The sequence below is a fragment of the Myotis lucifugus genome, unplaced genomic scaffold (genome assembly GCF_000147115.1).
Source record: "Myotis lucifugus unplaced genomic scaffold, Myoluc2.0 scaffold_128, whole genome shotgun sequence".
Taxonomy (NCBI): domain Eukaryota; kingdom Metazoa; phylum Chordata; class Mammalia; order Chiroptera; family Vespertilionidae; genus Myotis; species Myotis lucifugus.
The window spans coordinates 2,736,587-2,760,747 of NW_005871176.1; the positions used below are offsets into that span (position 1 = coordinate 2,736,587).

Here is a 24,161-nt window from a genome sequence, read left to right on the forward strand (position 1 = left end):
CTTTGTGCTGTGGAGCTGAGCTAGTCTGCTGGAGGGGAAGGGCAGTGATGTTGGCAGGCCCCACTCCGCCACTGACGTGCTGTGTACCTTTGGGCAAGTCGCTTCACCTCTCTGTGCCTCTGTTACATCGTTCCCAAAGTGAAGATAATAACACCCGCCCGGTAGAGTTTTGCAAATCCAGTGACAAAGTAAAGGGGCTGGCAGAATAGCACAGTGGCTAAGTGTTAAGGCGGCTTGCGAGCCACATTTCCCAGTTAAAATCTCGCTAGCCACGTGATCAAGTTACTTATTCTCTCTTGCCTCAGTTTCGCCATCTGTAAAAGGGGAAAGAGAAATCTGCTCTATTTCACTGGGTTACTGTGAACATCCAACATGTTCTTACATATGAAGCTCTTAATGCCTGGCACAGGGTCAGCACTCAGTAAGTTTTGACTGTTCTTATTTCCATGTATCTTCCCCTCTCAGCCTGCTTCCATTCTCACTTTGGCTACTAGGAAGCTCAGAGCGAACATTGTTTTCGATTACAGCCATTACCGCATCCCAGATTCACAGAATAATTCTCTTTTTCTTATTCCTAAGGGCTTTCTGGATGCTTCTAAAATGTAAATATAATTTAAATATCATACATAAACTTCTCTCCAATTCTTTCTGGGAATAGCAGAGTACATAGTGTTTTATAAAACACGACAGGGTAGGCTACGCATGTCACGGAGCCTATGTCGAAGCGCTCCTTGCCACCGGGGGCTGTCCTGTTCTTTGTATTTGTGACTTTGGGTCCCAGCACATATTGGGCCTTAGAGAAAGGAACGGAGGGCAGGGACTGGGATGCGCATGTGCTGTGGAGTCCTCTCCTCTCACACCGCCCAGCCAGGGCTGGCCCATCGCAGACATCCAGCAGAGACCTGGGAGTGAGCCGAGCAGTTAGTTCAGACCAAGGTGTTCAGTTCCACGGTGATGGCAGAGAGGTTGTGGTTGTCTGATGTCACAGATCTCAGCATGACATCAGCTCCCACCAAGGAAAGTTGTCCTTCCCTGTGCCTCATGGAGGGAAGAGAAATAGAAGCTGAGGGTATGAGGCCCGGGATGGAGAGGGGAAGGGTACTGCTCCCTCTCATACCCCCAGCCCTGGTAGCTCAGCTTCAACTGAGCCATTCATTCATTCATTCATTCGTTCATTCGTTCATCCAACAAACTCAGCTGGGCTTCCATTGGGTTCCATCCCTACACCTGAAGCCGAGGGTGCTGAGATGAGTGGGACACTCAGAAAGACAGACAGAAGGATGGGTCTGAGGAGAGAATGCATGAAGTGCTACAATTATTGTCATCAAGACGTGGTTTGACACAGGGCTTTTTTCTCACATTGAATTTATTTATAACAATCGTTGTGTATTGGGGACTAGCTATGTGCCCAGAGCTGTGCTAAGCCCTTAACATAACAGAGGCGCAGAGAGGTGAAGTGACTTGCCCAACGGTGTTATTGTGTTGACACCCCAGCCACCCTCTGAGGTGGGGAGTTTTATCCTGCACTGGCAGACGAGGAAATGGAACAGAGCAAGGATGTGACTTGCCCAAGGCAGGTCAGAAATGGGACTTAAAGTCCACCCCCCTATGAGAGGAATGGAGTGGGATAGTTTAGTTTAGTTTGTTTGTTATTAGAGAGAGAGGAAGGCAGAGGGGGAGAGAGAGAAACGTTGATGTGAGAGCAAAAGATCAATCCGCTGCCTCCTGCACGCCCCCCACCGAAGGTCAAGCCTGCAACCTGGGTATGTGCCCTGACCGGGAATCGAACCTGCAACCTTTTTGTGCACAGGATGACACCCAACCAACTGAGCCACGGCCACGGCTGGAGTGGGACAGTTTAAATCAGGGCTGACCAAGAAAATCCCGGCAGGGAGTGGCTGCCACCGCGCAGGGCTTTTAGCAGGCAAAGGGGCTGGAGCAGGAAGGGACGTGGGGTGGGTGGGTGCCGTGGCATCCGAGGTTTGCTCTCCTCTCTTCCTGGAGTCCCAGGTCGTCAGAGCCAGCCTATGTGCTTTAGTCCCATGTTTGCCAGGGCTTCCAACAGAGCAGACTCTGGGAGGAACACGGAAATGGCATTAAATGACACTGAATCACACGGTGAGAAAGTTCCCCTTGCCTTCTCCTCCACCCCTGCTGATTACTCACGGAGAAAGTCTGTTTCCTGCCAACATGTCTCCAACACCTCGCTGACAGCCCCTAATCTCCCTTTTCAATAAGGAAAAGCAGGCCTCAAGCTCAGACCCTGCTAAGGAGCTGGAATGCCAGGGCACCCTCTCGCTTTCACTGCGCGTAATTTATGTATCTTTATTTTCATTTAACAAACTTGCTAAGTGCCACTACTTTGCAAATATCAACTCCTTTTATCCTCATCCCAACTTTATGATTTAGGCGCTGTTATTATTTTAAGCCTGCAGATGAGTAAGCTGAGGGGGCACAGAGACGTTAAATAACTTGCCTAAGGTCACACAGTGAGTGTCAGAGCAAGGGTTATGAACCCAGGCAGCTGGCCCTACAGGCCATGTTTTTTGTTTTTTTTTAAATATATTTTTATTGATTTCTGAGAGGAACAGAGAGGGGGGAGAGAGAGATAAAAACATCAATGATGAGAGAGAATCATTGACTGGCTGCCTCCTGCATGCCCCCTAATGGGGATCAAGCCCGCAACCCTGGCATGTGCCCTTGACTGGAATCAAACCTGGGAACCTTCAGTCCGCAGGCTGACGCTCTATCCACTGAGCCAAACCAGCAAGGGCCACAGGCCGTGTTCTTAACCACCTCGCCAAACTACTTCTGGTTATAGGAATCAGTGCTGGCTTTCTTCTAGGTATAGTAGTAACCTGATTTTTCCTTTACTGAATTTATTTCAGAAAAAAAATATAGGGGAGTCCATTTAAAAGTGTAGTTCAAATGGTTACATGGTTAAAGAGTTTAGGAATGACTGAAGTTTGAGGAACTCTGGTCTAGTCCAAGCCCTTCATCTGCTAGTGGAGAAGCTGAAGCTCAGAGAGGGGATGGAACCGGCCTAAGGTCACACAGCAAGGGTAGATGGGGCTGAGGTCTCACCTGCGGCCCACACCCTGTCTGCTTCCCGCACTCGGGGCCGATGGGGCACCTGGCAGGAGGCGTGCTGAGGTGTGTTCACCTGCCTGGAAGTGTCCTGTGCTGTAAGGTGATCCCGTTATCTCTGCTGCTTCCTGCACAGGCAGGCCCTCACCTCAGGCCAACCCTGCATCAGCATTTGGCCACCAGCTGAGCCGACTTCCATCACGTTCTCTACATTCTCCGCCCGGGCTCGCTCGCTCACTCGGTACAGCCTGAGCAGGGAGTGGTCCTCCGTCTGCCCTCAGTGCTTACCTTCCTCACTTTCATGCCTTTCTAGAAGGTTCCACACCTCTGCCTTGCAGAGAGACATGAGCTGGGCTTAAATCCTGATTCCACCACGTCCCCATCTTCAGCAGGATGCTGGGGCCCACCGAGCTTTGCTGTCCCCATGTGTCCAGTGAGGGGGAACAAGGTCGAGGACCGTTGGCTGGAGGGATGCACGAAGTGAGGTAGGAGCAGATGCCACTGCTCGGCTGCTTTCTGAGTCACTGATCTTCAGGGCCACCTCTTTGTCCTGGAGGGACATGAGGCCCCAGTGAAGAGGGGAATACAGTGGAGTCAATGTCCCCACCGTAGAGATGAGAAAATCGAGGCCAGCTTCTCCCCAAATCAGGCACTGGCCTGGGCTTCCACTCACAGGATCCCGGCTGAGCACTACGCCATGGCCATGGGCGGGTCATTTCTCCTCCCTTGGCCTCAGTTTCCTCGGCTGTCAAATGAGACCTAGCATGCAGGATTCCCGAGAGGCTTAAACCTGACGAACGGTCTTCGTCATGTCTGAGGCGCTCTGCAGATGCTATTTATGACTGTCTGCGTGTCTTGTGTAGACAGAAAAATCACTGCGGAGCACGCCTACCGTGTAGATGGGACATACAAGGCCAGTAACGCCCCCTTTCCAGTCAGAGCCTCTGACGAGGGCCGGGTGGAGTTGGATCTTGGCCGCTGTTTTGTTTCTCACTCGTTCTTCCAGTCAGCCATCTTTTTTCACCCACCACTGGGTGAGGCATCCTGGTGTGGGAGAGAGGGTATTAGCTCCAAATCTGGCCGCCCTGGATTTGCACCCTGACTTCCCCACTTCCTGGCTGTGTGATCATGGGCAAGTCGCTTCACCTCTCGGAGCTTCAGGTTTCTCGTCTCTAAGATGGGGATGACCAGGCGACCTGCCTCACCAGGCCGTTGTGGCAATTGAGTCGGTGCACGTGATGCTTGGCACACATCCTGGTCGCTACCTGTGTTGCCTACTTGCTACACCCCGGGCCCTGCGCTAGTCTGAGGTAGGTCCCACGCCGTGAAGGCCACGGTGCCACACCCGGCGTGGGTGGTCAGGGAAGGCTTCCCGGAGCCGGGTGAAAGGGGAAGGCGAGGGCATGCCACGCAGAGGAAGCAGCCCAGGCAAAAGCGTGGCGTCCGGAGAGGCAGCCGTCTCTGCCTCTGGCTTCACGTGGGCTGTGTGTGGGGGAGAGGCAGGAGATGAGGCTGCTGAGTCGACAGGCCCCCCGGGGACAGTTTGTCGGAGGAGCTTGACAAGGTTAAGGATCTTCCCCGAACATCCTTTCACTTCCCCTCAATAACCTGGTGCGGATCTATCATCCGTGTATTTATCTAAACCCTTGCTGGACCCATTTATATCCTTAGCCTCTCCAGCTTCTCGGCGTAATGAGCTCCAGATGTGGTGAGGGGTCCTTCCCGAAGCCTCTACCTCCAGCCCAGAGGGTGCCGGGCTTGGGGGGGGCTGAGGGGAAAGACTTAGAGCCTGCTCCCCAACCTGGCTTCACCCTTACATGGGCCTAAGACAGATTAGGGTGGGTGCTGGGTCCCTGAGGGTTCCAGACCCCTGCAGGACCCTGAGCCTGAGCACTCTGCATGCCAGGACATCTGTGGGCTCCTCCAGGGGTACCCCACAAATATTGAACCCACTGTGGCCACTCCCGGAGAGAGACGGGCTAACCAGGAAGCTCTCTCAACCCACAGAGATAGCAGGCCTGTCCGTAAACCACACCAGAACGGTAGGGCTTCAAGGGGCTCAGAAATCTTTTGTCCTGTGGTTTCCAGTTGTCAGTTTCAATTCCTATTGTCTCGAGCTGTGTTCTCACTATTGTTGTTGAAATGATTCACTTTTCTATTTGCTGGAGTACAAACGTTTCCCCCTTATGTGCAGGGGACATGTTCCAAGACCCACAGTGGATGCCTGAAACAGTAGTTCGTAACAAACCCTACCTACACTATGTTTTTTTCCTGTACATACATACCTCTGATAAAGTTTAACTTATAAATTAGGGACAGAAAGAGATTAACAACAAATCATAATAAAAAAGAACACTTATAACAACATGCTATAATAACAGTTAGGTGAATGGCTTTGGAGCCATTAGTAAATAAAATAGGGGTGACTAGAACACACAAGCGCGGTGGTACCTGGACAATCGATCTGATAACCGAGGTGGCTGCTAAGTGGCTGATGGGCGGGTGGCATACGCAGCACGGACGCGCTGGACAAAGGGATGATAGGGGTGGCGCTGAGATTTCATCACACTACTCAGAATGGGGTGCAATTTAAATCCTATTTACTGTTATTTCTGGAATTTTTTCATTTAATATCTCCGGACTGTGGTTGACCGCAGGTAACTGAAACCGTGGAAAGTGAAACCGTGGATAAAGGAGGACTAACTACTGTCGATGTATAGGGTGTCCCAAAATTCACGCAAGAAGTAATTTTGATAGAAAACACAGGTTTATAATTAAAAATTGTAAATTTTTTATTGATTCATAAAGTATACAGTATAGGGTTATGTATAGAATAGCACATCGGGTAAATGGCCTCCACGGTTTTGCTGGCACATATGCAAAGCCGTGGTCTTCATCGGTCTTCATTGTCCCTGCTCCTGGGCCATAATTGGTACTTGGTAATGCTTATCAAATTGAAGGGATTGAAATCAAAGGGCAACAGATAATAGAATCTGATTCAATAAACCAAGTAAAATTAGGCTTTTATTTTTTGTTGTTGTTAATGCTCACGCAAAATTCAAATCTTGCGTGAATTTTGGGACACCCTATATTAAGGCAAATCCATATCCCTGCCACAAACAAGACCAATATCTCTTGACACAGACAGAAGGTACCTGTAAGTGCAGCAGCAACAGGACAGGGTGATAGCAGGGTGTAGGGAACAGAGGGCCATGGGGAGGCAGGCAGAGGTGATACAAGGACAGGTTGCGGCAGGTCCCTGCTGTGGGCAACAGGGGCTCCATCTCCCCGGGACCTCGTGTGGGACCCTGGAGATTGATTGGTCACTGTCCTCACTCGCCAAGGTTGCTGTTTCCCTCGCACTTCCCTGTGTTGCTGTATGTGACAGGGCGAGGCCCTGCAGGCACCGAGCTGGAGTGAGAGGCAGGTAAAGTGAGGAGCTGCTAAGGTGAGGAGCAGCTAAGGTGAGGAGCCAGCGCCAGAGACCGCTCCACACAAGGTATTTCAGAGAGATGGTCAAGTCCCAGCAGCCCCAGGGCAGACTTTGTCTTTGAGGGGCCAGGGATTGAGGAGAACTGAAAAGGGAACATTCTCTCTGTCTCTAGAATGCAATGTCTGCCCCCACTAAAGCCTCTCGCGATCCCCGTGAGAAAACAGGCCCAGTGAGAGGAAGGGACTTGTCCACGGCACATGGATGCTACAAAGCTCGGGTCTCCTGACACTGCCCTGACCTGCCTTCCCCAGACTCACTTTCACACGCTTTCCCAGCATTTTAGTATTTTTAGATGGATCCAGGAGAGGGGATTGGAGATTGAAGGGGCCAAGCTACTGTCTGTGGGGAGAACCAGAGCCTCAGGAAGGCCCACCTGTCCCAGTGGTCTCCCCGCTTCCCCTCACCCCCAGGCTGGTGCCCTCAGGGTGAATCTCTGAGTCCTTGTTATTAGAGGATCGGCTTCGAGAAGGATTCCTGGGGGTGCTGGATGCATTGAGTTCAAATCTTAGTTCTGCCCCAGCTGGTCACATGACCTTGGATAATGACTTCACTGCTCTTGCCTCAGTTTCCTTCTCTATAAAATGGGGATAATACAGTGCCCATCTCATAGGAGTGTTCGGAAGGTTAAATAAAGTAATACGTGTAAATGCTTCCAACTGAGCCTGGCACAAGCACTCTGCGTGTTTGCTGCTATTATTATTATTATTATTATTATGCACAGGGAAGAAAGGAAAGAGACTGACATTATTTAGATCTTACGAAGGGCCAAGCACTGTCCCTGCATTTTGCAGAGCCCATCTTATGCAATCCTCCGGCCAACTCTAGAAAGGTAGTTCTTTTTTAAAAATTATATTTTTATTGATTTCAGAGAGGAAGGGAGAGGGAGAGAGAGACACACATCCATCAGCTGCCTCCCGCAACTCGGGCATGTGCCCTGACCGGGACTCGGAAGAAAGGCAGTTCTTTTTCCGAGAAGGTAGGCTTCAGGGGCATAAGTGCTGTGCCCAGGTCACACCGTGGGGAGGTGCAGCCCGCATGCTGGACACGTGGGTGTCCACCGCATGGACTCAGGCACCGTGGGGAGGTGGGACATGCCGTTGAAGGAGCCAAACCAGCGCAGCAGAGGGCTCGGGTGGGGGTGGGAGACACCAGGCTGGAAGGGGTGGCTGGGCCGGCTCAGGAATTCCGGGGGAAGGAGTTGTGCTTTCTCCCACAGGCACCGGGGAGCCACCAGCAGGCCACAAGCAGGGAGTGACATGATAAAAGGGGTGTTCGAGAAAGGTCTGTGCGGCTGCGGTTTGGGGATGGATGGGCGGCGGAGAGGTCCGTAGGGGAGGCGGGAAGCTCAGCTGGGCGGCTGGACGGGAAAGGTCCCCTGGGGCAGGCACAGGGAGCCGTCGGTCAGACTGACCCCCCAGGGCCCCAGGACAGGGCCCAGCCAGGTCAGGGCCCAGGGCCTCAGGTGCTTCCAGACCCAAGCTCCTTCCCTTCGCCAGCTTTCAGCTTTGTCCGGGAGTCGCCTGCAGATTTATGAGGTGTGGGGGATCGGCGCGGCGGGGGCGGCCTGCAGACAGCCCGGAGGAAGAGGGAGAGGGAGGATGTTCTCCAGCCACGGACCCGCTCTCACCTCGCTTCCACCTGGGACCCAGCCGGCCCGGCCCATGGCACCACCCCATGCCCCGCCACTCAGCGTTTCTGAGAGCCTGCCCTGGGCCCGGCTGGGAACCCGCACCTGTTGCCTCAGTTTCTCCTCGCAGACACCCCGAGGGGTGAGTAGACAGGGGCCTACAGGAATCTGAGACGGGCGGAGGCTGCCGCCAGTAGGGAGAACGCGCCGGAACCTTCTGGACCAGGGTCAGAGGCGCCCCTGAGACGGCAAGAGCAGGTTGCAAACAGCACGTCGCGTGTGACTCCTTTGGTGACTTTCAGAGGAATAAATATGCGTTTATGGCTCCCTGCCCACGTTTTCTGCACAAGCGAAACGTCTAAATGGTACCTAATTGTGACTACTTCTGGGGAAAGCGCTTCGGCTTTTCACTTTATACTCTTCTATAATGTCTCATAATAAGCATGTATGTTTTCACTTAAAGACTATGTTTTTAGAATTCAGGGTAGTGGCAGGGGGTGATGTCGGAGAGAGAAGGGCGGGCCTTCTCCAGGCCGGTGGCTGATGGGCGGGCTGTTGCTGGGGGACCTGTGGATGCGCAGGACTTGGGTCTTTCTCTCTCCGCCGAGAGCCCTACCCCCCGAGGAGGCCCTGCTGAGCCACGTGCAGGCAGGCTCTAGACACGGAGGTGACGGGGCCAGGCGGGGAGAGGCTCCGAAGGCGGCGGCCCGTGAAGGATGAAAGGATTTGACTGGAAGGGAAGCTGTGAGCAGACTTGAGTCAGGTGTGACTCCAGATCCTTGCTCTTTTTTTTTTACTTGTGGACCTTTTAATGAACTTCCCTCCATGTAGCTTCAAGCTACCAGGACACAGGCCCCACCACACCCTTCGCCTTCTCCTGGGCTCTTCGGCTGAAGAACTTGGCCTTCACAATGACAGGCTGCGTTGGGAGCCTTCCCTTCCCCAGGACTTTGTAGGAGCCGATCGCCCCACGTCAGTGACGGAGCAGCTCCATTCTGGCTCTGGGCAGCATCTACCTGTGTCTGCCCTCCGACCAGGGTCCACAGTTTACCGAGGTTGACAGTTGGGCAGAAGCTCTGGTTCCTCTTTCGGTGGTGAGGCCTCACGCCAACTTCCCCAAAGACGCCTGGGTGATATTTGTCGAAGTTGATCCTGTGCTGATGCAGGCCGCCGGCATTACCGCGGCCCCGAGTGCTTCCTGCGCTTGCCGATGCGGCCGTGGCCGTGGCTCACGTGGCCCCGAAGTTTTCGGGTCTTCCTCAGTCTGGATGGCATGTCGGTGGCCGAGATGCAAGAGCCAGATCCTTGCCCTTTTATTTCCAGCTGTGGGCCCCTGAGCGAATGTCATTTCTCTGAGTCTCAGTGTTCTCATCCGTGTAATGGGGATCCTAATGGGGATCCAGAATCAGACTGTGGTCGCTATGTGTAGGCTGTTATTTTTTAGGTATGAGGATCCCAAAACTGGGGGATGACCAGGAGAACTTGAAAGCAGCCTGCCAGAGGGGCAGAGAGGCAGAGAGGCAGAGGGTCAGGGAGGACTGACTAGGGGAGGCAGTGCCTCCTAGGAGGGGGCTTCCGGGAGGCTGAGCGAGGGCAGGAAGTCTGGCAGCACCCGGTCAGGGCACCAGGCGGTCCTCCCATCAAGGCCTGGGTTTCCAGCGGCCACTAGCTCTCATTCACATGGGTGCTGCCTCCTGAGGGGGTCTGGGACACCCACATTGCAGGGCTCCGCGAAGCCCGTCCCGTAGTTAGCTCATGAGCACACCAGGAAACGGAGTCTGATAAGGACCACTTCTTCCTCAGGCCCTTTGCACCTGCTCTTTCTTCTGCGTGGAACGGTTTTTCCCGTTATTTTCTTGGTTCACTTCCTCATCTGCCATGAGGTACCCTAAGGGTGTACACCACCACCATCACCACCACGGGCCTGCGGCAAAACCCTCAGTCTCCCTGAGCCACAGATATGCCACCTGTACGACGAGGACCCGAGGCTTGCCTGTTTCCTCTATGCTCTTTGTGTGCCCCACGCACCCTGCTTGTGGGACCTATTACCCTTTTATTGCACTTTAATGGTGGTCTGTCTGCCCCATGCCCTTCCTCCCCCACCCCCACCCCCCACCACCACCCCGTTATCTGCATGGCCCTGGGGCTGGCACTTCTTCCTCCAGCTTGAGGCCGGCATAGACATGCCCAGGGAAGGTCTGATGAATGAATGAGTGTCCATGTGGTGGGACTATTGTAAGGGAAGCCTGAGACGGTGAGGGGGAAAGTGCCTCCCAAACTGTGAGGCACTGGGCCGTCCTCTTTAAGGAGTGCTGGCCCACGGCCACGCCCCTCACACCCCCGTGCCTCTGCCTCTAAGTGTCTCTGAGCCTTTGCGCAGAGAATTCAAAGCAGTGTCCACCCCCGCCCCTGTCGTGTTTTATGACACACGTTAGAGGAGAGGCAGGCAGTGTTCGCACAGGGGCAGTACACTGTACCTTCCTTGACAGTAATGGCACCTTTGGTAGAGGCCTGCTCTCCACAACCACACGTACCTCACCGTTCCTGCAGCTCACAGCAAAGTCTGCAAAGCTAGCCTGCGGGCCCAGCGGACAGCAGGCCTGGGTGTTGGGGGACAGGATGGCCTCAAGGGCTGGCCCCAGATCCCACCCATGTACCTAAGGCTTGTGCACTTTACAGTTTTCAAAATACGACCACATCCTCTAATTCGCTATAGATGCCAAGCCACCGAGGCAGGTGAGACAGGTAACTCAACCCACCCATTTTACAGCTAGGAAAACTGAGACGTAGAGAAGTTCACGTGTGATTCTTTCAGATAGAGTGTAATCTGACCTAGCTCTGCCCTCTTGGCCCCCACGGTTTGGGGGAGGTGGGGTCCTCAAGAACTATTATATCCCAGTGTGGGTGTGGGATGGGGGCACCCAGAAAGGAATGAGCCGGGCACTGGGGGCTGAGCAGGATTTGGGCGGCTGGGGTGGGCTGGAGGAGATTTTTGGCTAAGATCAATTCCAGGCTTAGCAGTGGGGCGCCGGCTTTTTTTAAGGACAGAAATGGCTGGCATATGGAGTAGGAGGGGCAGGCAGGAGAGGGGATGGGAATGGCAGGAGATTCATTCCGGAAGCCTGGCACATAGTAGGTTCTCAGTAATTATTGGTGGGAATGACCGCCAGTCTCATTTGGACCTCCACCTGTGGGTATTGGGGAGCCAACAACAATCCTTGAGTGACGGGGTCTGAGTTGTGAAGTGGAAAGGGACACCTGGGAGGCAGAGGCAGGGTCTTCATCACCATCGATGATGCTTTTGCTTCGCACAACTCCTGCCCTCCCTGTGCCCCTTTCTCTGGCTCCAGATGGCTCCACCCCCCTCCTCAGGTCACAGCTTCCCACCTTTCCCAAGGCCTGAGCTCCCAAAAGTCTGCCTCCTGTCTCCGTGGCCACAGGTACACCACACGTGCCTGTGGTTCACGCGTGTCCCCGTGTCCGAGAGGGAGGGCATAACAGGGGAGATGAGACGGATGGCGACCAGGCCAGCTGAGCACCCCCAGGGCCCACGGTGGTTGCTTCTCCGTTACATTCCACGTTTCTCTCCTCCTGGGGCCTTCCCACCATACCAGCCACACCCTGGGAAAGGGCCCTGAAGAAGTGGCTTTGGGACAGTTAGGATGACAGCCTTGGCAGGGGGCAGTATCTTGGGTGGGTGTAAGATCTTTGCCTCTCACCTTCTCCACAACCCTGCACAGGCAGGTCCCAGTTTTCCAGAGGAGGAAACTGCAGCTCAGAGAGGTGCATTCACTCGCCCAGGGCACACAGCTCAGACCACAGGCAGGCCCGGTGGCTTCAGCTGGAGCCGTGGTCTTGCCCAGTGCAGGCCGTGAGCTGATCCAGGCTGTGGCTGCCTGAGCATCACCTGGGAAATACAGATTCCCAGCCGCAATCGCCAGCTTGCTCCGAAGTCTTTCCATCTTCTGGGGGAAGGGACAGCCAGGACTGGTGTTCTTACTTTTTGTTGTTGTTGTTCATCCTCACCTGAGGATATTTTTCCCCCCATTGATTTTTAGGGAGAGAGGGAAAGAGAGAGAGAAACATCGATGTGAGAGCAACACATCAATTGGTTGCCTCCTGCACGAGACCAGACCAGGGCCCAGGCCAGGGAGGAGCCTGCAACCAAGGTACATGCCATTGACAGGAATCGAACCCAGGACCCTTTGGTCCACAGGCCGACGCTTTATCCATTGAGCGAAACTGGCTAGGGCTGGACTGGTGTTTTTAAAAGGCACCCAAGTCCATTGTGTGCACAGCCAGATGCTACCTAGCGCCACCACCAAACGATGTTAAAAGCATCGAACATTATGTGAAAAAAAAAAAAGAGTGGAAAGAATACGCCAAGATGCTGGCAGTGGTCCTGTAGGGGTGGAGGGCCAACTGGGGGAGATGATTATTATTTTGTACTTTATATTTCCTTCTGACTTTTCTACATTTTCCAAATGGTCTTTAATGAGCATGTACGGCTCTTGTAATGAGAAAAATAAATAACCGAGGATCTGGCTGGGAGCGATGCGGAGAGGGTGAGAATGAGAATGGGAGGTGTGCTCACACAGCCCTGGGTCAGCGCCCAGCTCTGCCCTGCCCCAGCCACTGGGCTCTGGGCAGGGTACTTGATCTCCTGAGCCTCAGTTTCCTCATTTGTAAAATGGGAAAGCCTCCAAGCATGGCTGGAGGTGTCACGAAGATAATTCCCCATGGCCAACATGGCCCTTCCCCTCTCTTTCCCTGGCAGTGATGCCCTTTGCTGCCAGTGGCCAGGTGGAGCCTCCTCCCCTGCTCTAGCCCAGACCCTCATAGACTGTGGAGCGGTGGGGGCTTTGGGGGCCACCTCAGCCAACTCCATTTCACAGCTGGGTAAACTGAGGCCCTGAGGCCCAGAGCAGCCGCAAGACTGGGTGGCTGGCTACGGTTCCCCGGGCACGGGAGGGGCGGACATGTGTCTGCCGCACATCGCTCTCCCTGTCGGCGCCTTGCTCAGTGTGTGTGAGGGGCAGCAAGTCACCATCTGTGTTTTCCAATAAAAGAAAATGAAAATTGAAGCACATTAAAAATAGCTCAATTGGGATTCCGCGCAGGGCTCTGTAGCCTGCTGTGACAGGAGCCCAGCCTGCCTCCTCCCTACTCCCAGCCTGGCACCAGCACCACCAGGAAGTCATCTGAGGCAAACGTCTCCTGGGAGGGGCCAGGGTACAGGCAGTGTCCCCGATAACACCAATTGGGGGGCGTTGGGGAGCCCTAATTCTGGCTTCCCAGCTCCCAGATGCTGGCAGCCAGGGAATTGGGTACACGAGAGGCACAAGAAGATGGATTTAGAGCCATATGCCACCCCAGTGGGCACAGACCCACCTGCACCTGGTCCTCAGGGCCTTCAGCTAGAGCTACCACCTCCCAAGGATGTCACTCAAGCGATGCCCTGTGCCCAGAGGAAGGCAGGCTCCTCTGGGGGCCTGGAGACCTGGGTTCTCAGCCAGCCCTGCTCTCGCTGGGCCTCGCGCAGACCAGGAACCTCTCTGGGCCCATGTCCTCCTCTGGACAGCGAGGATCTTGACAGAGGCCGCAGGAGTGGCTCTGAGCCCCCGGGTGCTGGTTGGAAAGGAGGCCGAGTTAGGCGTTTCCTCCTGGAGGATGTGTGAGACGGTAGAATGAGAGGACATCAGCAAGCTCTTAGCTCGCTGCCTGGCATAGATAGGGGCTCCACTGATGGCCATGATCGCAATTGTCCTCATTACGGTTATTTTCTGTGGAATGGGAATGTGATGGCGAGCTGGAGGAAGCCTGAGGGAGGTCAGACTGGGGACGGCTTTGCACAGGCTACAGCTGCTCACCACGAGGAGGGGCTGGCGTCCGTCCATCTAGGGGCGCTGGTGCTGTGATTCTCAGAGCATCTCTTCCTCCCCCCGGGGTCCAGCCCTCTGCAGGGTCCTCCTGCACCTGCACCTGTGACTTCAGCTACTGGGCAGACCTCTGGGAGGCAGACAAGGGGACATGATTCGTAGCCCCAAGGCCCAGAGAGTGCGGGGGCAGGGAGTGGTCCCAGGTCCCACCGCCTGGCCGACAGCAGAGGTCCCCTGCCCGACGGGTCTCAGATCTGAGTGGTCTGGGAGTGGACAGAGCACCCAGGGAAGGCAGGGGGGCCCCATGGTTGGGCCTGTCAAGTGGCAGCCAGACCACATCCTGCTGGATGGCCTTGGGCAAGTTACGTTACTTCTCTGAGCCTCAGTTTCTTCATCTGTAAAATGGGGCTGGTAATAGTTCCCAGGCTTTGGGAAGATTGGGTCCTGGGCAGGGCTTGGCACATGATAAACACTAGAGAGACAGTAGCCCCAGGAATAGTCCACCTCACCCTGCTCTCCCATTCGTCCAGAACAGAGACGACTGCTGGGCCCACCCGTGCCCAGTTCCACGGGATCAGCAGCCGCCCTGCCACAGCCACTGCCTCTCAGGGACATACAAGGGCAAGCAGGACTGGGAATGCTGGGAGAACGCTCCTCAACCCGCAGCAGGGAGCCCCCAACCCCATACCCCAACCACTGCCCTCTCGCAGCAGTGGGGGTGGCTTTTTCTCAGTGGCGGAAGTGAGTGTGTGGGGTTCTTGAGGATGGAGCAGTTGCTGGGGTACATTAAGAATGATATGTTAGTTTCTTATTGCCAGCGTAACAAATTACCACATCTTAGTGGCGTAAAACTACGCAAATGTATTCTCTTACAGTCCCGGGGGTCAGAAGTCTGAAATGCGTTTCACTGGGCTGAAATCAAGGTGTTGATGGGATCCATTTCCTTGCCTGTTCCAGCTTCTAGGGGCTGCCCGCATACTCTGGCTTGTGGCCCCACCTCCATCGTCAGAGCACCTCATTGCACTCTGATCCCATCCTCGCTTCTCCTACGTCCCCTCCTGCCTCTCTCTCATAAAGAACCTTGTGATTACACTGGATAAGCTCCCCATCTCTGAATCCTTAATTTAATCTCATTTGCAGAGTCCCCTTTTGCCATGTAGGGTAATCGTCACAGGCTCTGGGGATTAGGATGTAGATATCTCTGGGGGCGGAGGGCACTGTTCTGCCTACCAAGACAGGCAAGAAAGCTAGAGTCTGCCTTCTCCTTGACCAGAGGGGCCTGGCTAATGTTGATGGTAATAACAATACTACAACTTCCACTTACTAAGGGACTGCTTGGTGCCAAGCTGTGTAGAAACTTGACTTACAGTAATGGCTGCCAATATCTTACCGAGCGGTTACTGTAGCCACGGGACTCGGCGCTTTCCGTGCATGACCTCATTGTCACGCCCACCTGCCAGGCGGTACTGATGTTATTCCCATTCCACAGCTTAGGCGGGAAGGAAGCGGCTTACCTGAGGTCACCGGGTTAGGAAGTGGGGTTCAGATGTAGATCTGACCGCTGAGCCCACACTCCCAGCTTCCCGGGGTACACCACGGATCCACAGCTTCCCGTTTGGACCCGACACCTGGGTTCCACCGCCAGGCTTCTGCTCTCCTGCCCCTCCTGTCCCACCGTCCAACGTATGCTCCTCATTCTGACAGCAAGAACCAGAACTGCTCCTTCCGTGTTACTCTCGCCAGTCTCTGGGTTCCTGCAGGCAGGGGCTGAGGCCATGGTGGGCACACAGTAGGTGCTCAGGGAGGGGGGTGGGTTGAATCGGAGAGGAGGAGATGGGCAGGGTGTTGAGGACTTTGTGGGGAGAGTGGAGGGAGGTATGCCTGAAGAATTCTCTGTCCCAGGGGGAGGTATGGGACTGGGAGCCAGACAATCCGGCCACTGAGTAGCCGACACACAGCCTTGGTCCAGACCTTCCTGTCTGAGGCTCCTGTTGCACTGTCCCCTCTCAAGGCCTCAGGAGGCACCAGCCAATTGAAAACCCCGAATTGATGCCGGCGGGCAGTTACTCCCTGCTCCATCTCCAGGGCCCTTCCCCAGCTCCATCTTCCCACCTCGGAGAGCTTCCTGGGACCCTTCTCTAAGTGTGGGTCACTGAGTTTTAGGCTGCCTCACCATGGGATCTTGGACCAACCTCAGGCTGCCTCAGTCTTCCTGTCTCTACATTGGGTGCTATTTTTATGCCTCATCTTCTGGTCTGACCCCTTCGCAGCTTTTGCGGGACTGACAAGGAGCCTGCCCACCCTGGGGAAGCCCCTCCCAGCCACAGGGTCAGCTCCCTCGGGCAGGGCAGAGGGGTGAGAGGCCCAGGTACCGGAAGAGAGCCCACGTCCTCCGTGCTCATTCATGACGGGCTCAGAGACGGTTCCTTAGAAACTCCCTGTTCCTGGCAGCCTCCATCAGGGTCTTCCCGCCTCCCCGGAGAGCTCAGATGTAACCAGCGGGAAATGGGACAGATAATTGCAACTTTAAATAAGGCCAAGTTAATGCTCCCTGCCAGGCCCAGCCCCGGGGACTTTCTGAGCGTCAATTGGAGGCAGCGGGAGGCCCCACACGGCGCTGAGAATCCCAGTGCTGCCAACTCCCTGGTGACCCCAGGCAAGTCCCTGACCTTCTCTGAGCCTCGGTGTTCTGATCTGTTAAAAGGGGATCAAACGGCATCACCTGAGAAAAGTAGCTGGTACAGTTCCTGGCACATAGTAGGTCCTCAGTAGCTGGAAGTCAGGATTATGACCTCATCCCTGTTCATATGCAGCTGCCCATCCCATCCCATCGCAGGGGCTTGCTCTGTTCTCAGTACCATTGCTCTCGGGTAATGAGGTTTGATAAAAATTATGGTACAGTGGGGCCTTGACTTACGAGTTTAATTTGTTCCGTGACAGCTCGTAACTCAAATTACTCGTATGTCAAATCAAAAAGTGAACGAGTGAGACACGTGATGCTGGGCTGATGTTGTGGCGTTCACTGTGACGTTCGCTGCGCCAACTAGCGGTGGGGTATCTGAAGCTGGCTCGTAACCCGAATTTTAGCTCGCAACTCAAAGCAAAAAATCGGCCGAGAGACGGCTCGTATTTCGAAAAACTCATTAGTCGGGACACTCGTAAGTCAAGGCCCCACTGTACTGAGCTCACCTGAGCTGATTGTGCAAGGCCTTGAGCTGAGCTTTGCATCCATACCTGGAAGTAAGGCCTGTTTAGTGTTCCCATTTCCCAGGTGAGGTCACTGAGGCTGCAGACCTGGGGTAGGTGTGGGGAGGAGAGGGCCAGCAGGGAAGAGGTCAGGAGTACCAGTGTTAGCATGAGGGGACAAGACCACCCACTAAATACCTTAACCCCATCAGGGGAGCAGCCCATCCCAGCGGGGTGCACGCCAGCATAGTGAGATGCTTGAGGTTCCAGACCCAATCTCTCCATCAGAGCAGGAATTCCTGAGCCTATTTCCAGCATCAGTGGGTCTGCTGGGGCCACTGCCGCCACTCCCACAGAATTCCTGTAAGGAGGAGCTCCAGTGTGGGCTGATCAGGGCCGGGAGCTGTGGCCAGTGGTCCTGTGGTCTCCTAGGTCCTTGGTCTGCAAACTGCGGCTCGCGAGCCACATGCGGCTCTTTGGCCCCTTGAGTGTGGCTCTTCCTAAGCCTTAGGAGTACCCTAATTAAGTTAATAACAATGTACCTACCTATATAGTTTAAGTTTAAAAAATTTGGCTCTCAAAAGAAATTTCAATCGTTGTACTGTTGATATTTGGCTCTGTTGACTAGTGAGTTTGCCGACCACTGTCCTAGGTGAACCAGCCTGGCTCAGCCAGCCAGCAGCTTGGGAAGGCTGCTCTTGGCTCAGCTCTAAGGCAGGCCCGGCCCGGAGTGTTTGTGGGCTTGGCACAGGCCACTTGCTTATTGTCTGACATGGCCTCTCCTTGTGCTTGGGATGCCAGCATTGCAGGACTCCTGCCCTGTTCAAATACCAGTCTAGGAAAGGGCTTCGGACACGCTCTGGAGAGGAGCGACCCAGGCAAGGGGCATCCAAACCAAGCTGGGAAGTGGGGGTGGGTAGTCAGGGAAGGCTTCCTGGAAGAAGAGATGCCTGAGCTAGGTCTTAAAAGGTAAAGAGGAATTTTCTAGGTGAAGAAGGTGGGCATCCTGAGCGGAGGAAGCGGCTTGGGTAGGCGATGGAGGCAATAGGAGAGTTTGGCACATTTAAGGAACTTCTCTTCCCTGCCTGGGCCTAGCTCCTGCTGTTCTGCCTGCCCGCCATGCTCCAAGCAAGGGGATGGCCAAGAGCAAAGGCACGGCAGCGGGGGACAAGAAGGTGTGGGCTGACAGTGAGCAGACTGGCCCCATGGGGTGGAGGGAGTGCAGTCCGGGTCGGAGACCAGGGCCAGCCCACGGCAGGCCTTGAACGTCAGACCGGTCTGACGGTGATGGAAGCATCCCCACCTGGCCCATCCACAACTGCTGTTTCCCAGGGCAGCATGGCCTGGCCCTGTAAAGTCACAGGTGAGGCAGAGGGGTCCTGCCCCCCGAGCATGGTGGCTGACCTCCCCTCGAAAGTCTCCCAGGATTTCCTGGAACCGTCTCTTGCAAGATGTCTCCTCTGCCACCACCTCCCACTAAAGCACAGGAAAGCCCATTGCAGGTGAAGCAACTGTCCTGGCTCACCTCCCGGAGCACAGTGTCCTCTTCCTGACGCTTCTCAGCTGCAGGGGCACCCACCCATTGTGGTGGGAGAGCCAGACTGGGTGCCAGGTGGCCTTATTCCCTGCCCGCTCCCCTCCCTGGCAACAGCCTCCCACCTCCGGATCAGGTCACGCCCACTCCCTGGCTCCATGCTGCCACCCTCGGGCCTGGAAGCCCCTCCCCGCTTCCTGGACCCACCACCTGCTGCAGCCCTCACCTGAGACTGTAGACCAGTGATGGCGAACCTATGACACGCGTGTCAGAGATGACACGCGAATTCATTTTTTTGGTTGATTTTTCTTTGTTAAATGGCATTTAAATATATAAAATAAATATCAAAAATATAAGTCTTTGTTTTACTACGGTTGCAAATATCAAATAATTTCTATATGTGACACGGCACCAGAGTTAAGTTAGGGTTTTTCAAAATGCTGACACGCCAAGCTCAAAAGGTTCGCCATCACTGCTGTAGACTCCCAAAAAGCTCCTTGAGGTCATGAGGGAATTTGGGTTACACAGCCCAGAAATCAAAGCCTGTCTTCCCCACCAACTTGCAGGGGATCTTGGCCCACTAACTTGTCCTCACTGAGCCTCAGTTTACTTATCTGCAAAACGGGAACAGGTATCCTAGTCCATCCCTTGAAGGGTTTGGGGAGGCTTAGATGAACTCAGATGTGACCCTGGATGTCCATTGCTTGTCACAGGGCCCGGCATAGAGGAGGTGCCCACCATGATGGTGGAGATGCCAGGGGTAGAGGGTGGTATTCCCTCACCTCCTGGCCAGTCTCCTCCCTGCATCTGGCTCCGGGGACCCCTCCCCCAGGGTCTTCTCCTCCCTAAGGGCCCCCTCATTTGAGTCCTGTTCCTTCCTGCTATCACTAACCCTTCTGTGCCCGACCATGTCCCGAGCCCCAGCAGCTCATGTCAGAAGCTCAGGCTCTTTGTCTGGGGTCACCTCTCCGGGTACCAGGTGCGGTGGGGAGTAAACAGTCAGGAATGATGACGACATGGAGACTCTGATCATAAAGGCAGTGATGGGAAGCTGCTGGGCCGCTCTCCTGTGAAACATTCGCACACGAGAAAACGCCCCAGCAGAGCTGTGTGTGCGTAACCCCTGAGATGCTAGGCGTGGTTGGCAAGTGAGCCCTCGGAGTGAGAGGGAGCGGCGGAGGCGCTGGGTAGAGGTGTGCCCTGGTGGCTCTGTCACAGAGGCAGAGCTGGAGGGGGCATGCACATCGGAGGGGTGCAGGCAATTTGAAAACGGCTCTACTCCGAGGCAGCGGCTGCTCTCAGAATGAGCGAGGGCTTTGGAGCCATCAGACCTGGGGTGGGATCTTCCCTCTGCTCCTGCCTGGCAGTGTGGCCTGGGGCAGCCCTCGGCACCTCTCTGATCCCTTGGCTGCAGTTTCCTCATCTGTAAAATGGGTCAGTTACACACGAGAACGCAAAGACAGCTGAATCAGGCCCCTTCGACGGCTCCTCTGCTGCCCTCGGGATGGTCTGAGCCCTTCGGCCTGACATTCAAGGTACTTTGTGGAACCTGGAGTTTCCTTTCTCCTAGACCAGCGGTTCTCAACCTGTGGGTCGCGACCCCTTTGACGGTCGAACGACCCTTTCACAGGGGTCGCCTAAGACCATCCTGCATATCAGATATTTACATTACGATTCATAACAGTAGCAACATTACAGTTATGAAGTAGCAAGAAAATAATTTTATGCTTCGGTCACAACATGAGGAACTGTATTTAAAGGGCCAGAAGGTTGAGAACCACTGTCCTAGACCTCCCTTCTCCCTGGTGCGGCTGTATTCTCTCCTCTCGGCCTTTGCACAAGCTGTTCCTCCTGCCTGGTACACACTTTCGCTTTCTCAACGTTCTGCCCCTTTCCCTCCTTCCATCCCGCCTGTCTCCTAGTCAATATTTGGGGTGCAGGCGAGGTGTCACTCATTTGGAAAGCCTCCTCTGACTCCCAGGCAGGGTTTGGGTCCCTCCTTGGCTGTGGAGTTGTCTGTTTATGCCTGGGACCCCTCGTCCAGACTGTGTAACAGGGGACCACAGTGGCAGTGAGGCTGAATCTGGGCTCATGTTCTCACTCACTGGGTCCTATTTGGGGTGTAACATGCCTCAGCCATGTCCATGTCTGATATGATGCGGAAGCCAGGTGTACAGGCCAGAGGGACCCCGTGAAACAAGTTACCTGGAGGCAGAGAGAAACCAGACCCAGAGACAGCAGGGAGCCCCAGGATGCCAGCCCGAGCAGGGAGTCAAATCCAAGGGGAGCATGTGAACCTGGAAAGTCCGTGGGAAGTGGGGGTGGGAACCGTGAAGGGTTTAGAGTTTGACCCCAAAACAGCACTTTTTTTTTTTAGGCCAATGACAATGTCTATTTTTGATTCTCTGGTACCTAGCATGGACCTGGCACATAGTAGGTGTTCAATAAATGCAGACTGACTAGATGGGAGGAGTAAAAAATAGGTAACACGTTTTTAGATGTATAAGTGAGTGGCGTAAATGAATGGTCACATGGATGGAAAAATGAAAGAAAGGAAGGAAGGAGAGGGAGTTTGTTTCCGTGGGTGAGTGGATGGATGGATGGATGGATGGATGGATGGATGGATGGGTACCCAAGTGGATGCTAGATGTATAAGATGGCAAATGGGTGGTGCATTATTGGGTGAGTGGAATGACTGCTGGATCGGGTAAATGATAGGGCAGGTGGATAGATAGATGAGTGGGTGGGTGGGCAAATGGGTGAGTGTATGACAAGAAGGCAGAACAATTTCATGAATAGTTTCTTGGGTTGGGTAGGTCAATGGATGAATGGGTAGATAGATGGATGGGTGGGTGGATTGTTGGGTAAGTGAACAGATGGGTGGATGGAAGGATAAGTGAGTAGATAGGTATCCAGATGGGTAAAGAGGTAGGTGGTTGCATGAGTAGATGGCAGGATGGTTTATGGATGATTGCAAGGATTGGATCATTAGAAAGATAGATGGATAAGTGGGTCTGTGGGTCAATGGTGAATGAATGAACAGTAAAGTCTCATGTGGCTAAATGCCTGACATCTTGCCCAGAAGCAGAGGGGTGGTCTGGATTCTGGGATTTGAGTTAATTGTCCTTCACTGGGAGAAACCAATGCCAATTAGGCAAATAATCCCATCCCAGCAGGTCCTGCAGCAGGCTGGCTAATTGACTCCAACCTGGCAGACCCTGGCTCGGACTTACAGTGGCCTGTGTCTCATTGGTGTGTAATTTACACCCACACACATCCAAGAGGATTTGAGGTGACTTAACATATTAAACCTGCATGCAACAGGACAGTTAAAAATAAAGGGAGAAAGCGAGAGGCTACAGAGCAGAGTGGTTAAAAGCGTACCTTGCTCAACTGGATCTGCTGCCTACTAGCTGTGTGACATGGGGCAGGTTGCTTCACCTCTCTGAAGCTCATTTCCCCCCATCTGTAGAAAGAAAGGGAGGAAGAGATGAAGGAGGAGAGTTGGTTGACAGGGACAATGTATGCGTGATGAATGGATACATGTTAGGTGTAGGGGTGGGTGGATGAATGGGTGGTGGGTTATTGGGCGAGTGGAATGATAGATGGATAAAGTAAGCGAGAGAGGGGGTAGATGGATGATGGGTGGGTGGGTAGATGTGGACAATAATAATCATTCTAGCTCATAGGATATTGTGAGCGTCAGAGGAGACAATATGTGACAGCTCAGCACAGTTGGCACTAAGTAAGTGCTTTGAATTATATAGTGTACGGGGCCATCTCGATGTGACCATATTTCCTGGAGGGAAAACCCAGACACTGAGACTGATGGTGTACGCAGGAAAGAGCATTTACTATCTGGGCAAGCTGGGGGTGAGGGCACGGTGGGAAGTACGGTGGTTTTAACAGAGGCTGAAGGCCGCCACAGTGAACCAGACTCAGCCCCGCCGGCCAGGCGCTCACAGTCCAGGGGAGGGACTGAGGAATAAAAGGAAGTCGCAGGGCAGGGTGACAAGGGTGATGATGGGAGGTACACATGGGACTGTGGGAGCTCCGGTGCCCGGGCCATCAGGAAAGGCTTCTCAGAGGAGGTGACATTTGAGCTGGGTCTTGAAGGATGTGTTGGAGGGGCTCAGGCAGGTCAGGAGGACAGGCAGCGTTGCAGGGGGAAGAAGCACCTCGAGTGTGGGCCTGCAGGGTGGGAGCTCCGTCCACTGGGCCGAGGGGAGGCGCTCACTGTTTAGCAACTGTTCAGAAGGGGTGCCCGCTGTAAACAACCGGGGTGCCAGGCTCCCACCTTCGATAGCCTCCGGGCGGGTCCCAGCTTTGCCACGTCTTGCTGGTGACCGTCTCTCTGAGTTTCCTCTCATCTTCTATAAAACGGCCGTGACCATTGTTCCCACCTCACTGGGCCGCTATTAGGATCTCACAAGATGAAGTCGAAAAGTGCTCAGCACAGCGCCTGGCACACAGTAGGGGTTCAGTAATGCTGGCTGTCCTCATTATATTTTTATTACCTTCTCAATAGGTGGGCAGGGTCTGTGGATTCATTGAAGTAAAGGGACTTCAACAATTAAAAACCACCAGGCAAATGCAAGAGGCAGCCTGGGGTGTCAGGAAGGCTCAAGACCAATGGTCCTGGGTTCCGATTCTGACGGGCTGTGTGACCTGGGCCAAGTCACCTGACCTCTCAGAGCTTCAGTTTCCTTCTGTAGAAAACAGGACCAGCAACAGGCATCCCTCAGGGTGGCCACGAGGACTGACGGCGATCTTGTGTGTAGAGGGCTGTTCCCGGCCCTGCCTCCTTCCTTTCCTTCCCCAGGAAGCCCTGGTGTTCATTTACCGCCCACCCCACCCCCAGCAACCCCTTCCCAGACCCCCATCCATCATCCTGTCCTTTGCGGAGGTTAAGTGGGTCCCCAAGCAGCGAATCCAAACTCTCCCGAAGCCCCGGCCTCACAATGCGGCCCGCTGTTAGCGAGCAGCCCGGCTGGCCCCGAGGATTGGGTTTCAGCCGGGCGGCTGGCGCTGGCGGATGCCCAGGCCAGCGGCGGGCAGGCGGGGGACGAAGTGGAGGAGCCGGCGTCACAGGGACTCCTCCGCCCCGGCCTGAGAAAACAAGAGCAGGCTCCAGGCAGGCAACCGAGGCCGAAAAGGGCCTCCGAGCGGCAGGAGGACAAGGAGGGGTATGTGAGCGAGAATCTGCGGGCAGAAGGATTTCACATTAGCTGGGTCCCCTCTCCCTGAGCCCGAGGACGGAGCAGGGGGCCGAGCCGGAGAAACAACGCGCTGCCTGTTGGCAGGTTTCACCTAGAGATTCGCAGCCTTCCCCGAGCGGCCCAGGGCTTCTCCTGG

The 24,161-nt window shown here is 54.5% G+C and overlaps 1 protein-coding gene across 1 annotated transcript in view; it reads left to right on the forward strand.

The window, feature by feature from the left end:
* The first annotated feature begins 3,483 nt into the window (after positions 1-3,483).
* The window catches only part of EPHB2 (EPH receptor B2), a 144,947-nt gene continuing 124,269 nt past the window's right edge, over positions 3,484-24,161 (forward strand). The window contains exon 1 of the mRNA XM_023758325.1: positions 3,484-3,572. The gene's annotated coding sequence lies outside the window, so the exon portion shown is untranslated. The remainder of the gene's footprint in view (positions 3,573-24,161) is intronic.